Raw genomic sequence first — 3,573 nt, forward strand, 5'->3', positions numbered from 1 at the left:
TATATATAGTGGTCATCTCATCATGCGCTATTTCACTATTCCAATTTTCGGGGTTGTCTATTATGTGCCGCTATCTAAGATCCATGACAACCATAGATCTTAAACACGGTGGCCTTATGACTACTCAAATGCAATATATATAGAGGCAAGAAAAACGAATATATAAAAAGGTATAAACGCACTTAATTGGTACGAACACTTAATTCGTACACACACTTAATTCCACCACCTAAAAGGGAAAAACAAAACACTATTAGTCTACAAAGTTATGCAAAGTGGTTCAGTTGTGTTGCTCCTTCTACAATGTACAACATGTAATTCATAAGGACATTGTTAGGAACCTAGAAGGAAAAGTGGGGCTAGGGAGATAGAATAAAAGTTGGTTATTGAGGCCCCTAGAATTCAAGGAATTCAGTAACACATTTTCTATATGAAGGAGTGATGTTGGGTAGTGATAGGCATTTAGAAATATTGTTAGCAATAGTTAGGAGAGATTTCTCTCTAGGCTAAGAGCTTAGCTTTGGTTAGGATTCTAAGAAATTTGGTTTATCATTTTAGTTTTTGTTTTCATCCATTGCTAAAGCTAAGAAATTCTTTGAGGAAGAGGAAGTGCATCCATGGGCTCCAGCACCACCGTAGACTGATGTCAACACGGTTGAAATGAAAATAAAGTTTAGTTTTTTCCTACAAGGGTGTTCATGATCCAAAAATAGAACTGAATTGAATTATATTAATGGCTTTGTTCAGCTTTCAAAAACACTTTCATAAAAACTGGTTAATTTTCGAACCAATTTCAGTTCAGTTTTGAACAGGTTTGAAACTGGTTTATAAATATAAACCAATTTAATATTTTGTACAGGTTTTTAGTTAAATTCGTATTCAAACTAGTTCTTCGGTAAATTTTTCAAAATAGTATCACAAAAATAATTTAGAAACTCTTTTGTATAAAAAAATTTTCAACAAAAAAGTTTCAATTATTTTTTGAAATAAATTTTCAAACAAAAAATGTTTTTGATTTTTTTTTTTAAAAAAAAAAATCAATCTTTTTTCTAGATTTATTCTAAAAAAATTTCTGAAAAAATTCAATTGAAGTGAAAAAACAATTTTCAAACTGATTTCAAAACATTTTCAAGTAAATGATTAAATCAATTTTTGAATTAAGTTTGATTAACTTATTTATTTTAAATATGTGGTTAATTTCATGAACCATTTAATTGGTTTAATTTAGTTTAGTTTTGTGTGTGTGTGTATGTGCGCGCAGTATAGTTCAATTTTTTCAATATGGTCTAACTAACCATACATTTTGCACGTCCAACGTGAAAAGTTCATAAAATAAAGACTAATGAAGAAGCTATAGGGAGCATTGGGAGGAAAACAACATTGCTGCCAATATATATAAAGGCGTATCGTTGTGACCAAAACTATAAGAAAAATACAAGGTCATATAGCAATCCACATTGGATAGATAAAAGGTTTTCATGTTTGCATATGGTCAAACCCACTCAAGAAAGACATGTGAGATATTTCTAATATATTGGTGAATATATGTATGTGTAATTGGTTCTAATTTACAAGATATTGTTAATGCTCAGTGGTTGTGTTTAGTATGTGTAACTCGAATAGTGTCACTTTAGACATAATGAATAGATGAAAATTTAGAGATTCTTATATTCTAAAGTGTCACTTTAGTGTCATTTTTCTCACCCATTCTTATATTCTAAGTCATATTATACTATTGAAAGATACTGAAGGGATTCGCTGGTTATCTCATTTGTATCCGATTGGTGGGGCGAATCGAACCTAAAGGCTAGTGTAACAACATGCTTTGAAATCTTCTACATATAATCTTCATCAACAACTTCACTATTAAGGTCTTGCAGAAACTGTCACCAACACAGATCCAACAATCTTTACGTTCAATTTTATTTTTAATCAATGGCAGCATCATTCAAAGAAATGACTTCTAATTTTGTGAAGTTGGAGAAATTCGATGGAGGAAACTTTATCCGTTGACAGAAAAGATGAAATTCCTTCTTTCAACTTTGAAAGTGGTGTATGTTCTGAACACCACAAGACCACTAGAGAAGGAAATGGAAACATTAGCAAAAACAAAAAGAAAGGCAGAAGTGGGACAATGATGACTATATATGCATGGGCCATATTCTCAACGGAGTGTCTGAATCCTTGTTCGATATATATCAAAGTAGCATCTCTGTAAAGGAACTATGGGAGAAATTAGAGTCAAGATACATGCAAGAAGACGATACAAGTAAGAAGTTTCTTTTATCTCAATTTAATAATTATAAAATAGTTGATAATAAATTCGTAATGGAACAAATGCATGAGATTGAACGTATTCTTAATAACTACAAACAACATCAGATGCACATGGATGAAACTATTATTATATCTTGCATAATAGGCAAACTTCCACCTTCGTGGAAAGATTTCAAAAAATCAATGAAACATAAGAAAGAGGACATATCTCTTGAGGAATTGGGTAATCACCTTCATTTAGAAGAAGAGTACCGTAAACAAGAATATACTAAAAACCAATTTTCTCATGAAGAGGTCCATGTAATGGATGAAGGAAATTCAAGAAAAACTTTTAAGAAAAGAAATCGAGATTTTGATAAATCTCATGAATAACACAATGGAAATGATGAACAACGAAAGAAAAGAAAAGGAAGTTGTTATCATTGTGGAAAACCAAAACACTTTAAAAGTGAGTGCAGATTCTTGAAAAGGAAGAACAAAGAGAAGAATTCAAGTGCAACAAAAGATAATCTTGTTGCTGTCATTTCTGAACTCAACATGATTGAAGATGTTGAATCTTGGTGGATAGACTCTGGTGCTACCCGCCATGTGTACAAAAATAAAGAACTATTTAAGACCATTGATGAAGAAGATGGAAGTGTTTTGTCAATTGGAAATGTCTCAATTGTCCAAGTCAAAGGAAAAGGAACATTTATGAGATTGAATTCACTTCCGGAAAAACACTTACTCTTAAAGATGTATTTTATGTTCCTGAAGTTAGGAAGAACTTGATTTTTGTACCTTTACTTAATAAGTTTGGTTTCAAATGTGTATTTGAGAGAGAAAAATGTATTCTCTCTAAAGGGGATATGTTTGTAGGGAAGAGTTACCTTTGTGAGAATATGTTCAAATGTAAGGTTGTTAGTAACTATAATAATAATATGATTTATGCTTATATAGTTGAGACTTGTGATTCATGGCATATGCTACTAGGACATATTAACTTTAGAAAACTGAATGATATGATGAAAACAAATTTAATTCTAACTTTTGATAAAAATTCAAATTCATGTACTACATGCTTGCTAACTAAAATCATAAGACAACCTTTCAAAAGAGTTGAAAGAAGTTCTAAGGTATTAGATTTACATGGTGGTAAAAAGTATTTTGTCACTTTTATTGATGATTGTTCTAGATTTTGTTATTTTTATTTAATGCACTCTAAGAATAAAATTTTAGATAAATTTAAAATATTTAAAGCACAAGTAGAACTTCAACATGTAACTTTTATTAAGTGTTTTAGAGCGATAGGGAAAG

Source organism: Cicer arietinum, chromosome 2, assembly GCF_000331145.2.
Source record: "Cicer arietinum cultivar CDC Frontier isolate Library 1 chromosome 2, Cicar.CDCFrontier_v2.0, whole genome shotgun sequence".
NCBI lineage: Eukaryota > Viridiplantae > Streptophyta > Magnoliopsida > Fabales > Fabaceae > Cicer > Cicer arietinum.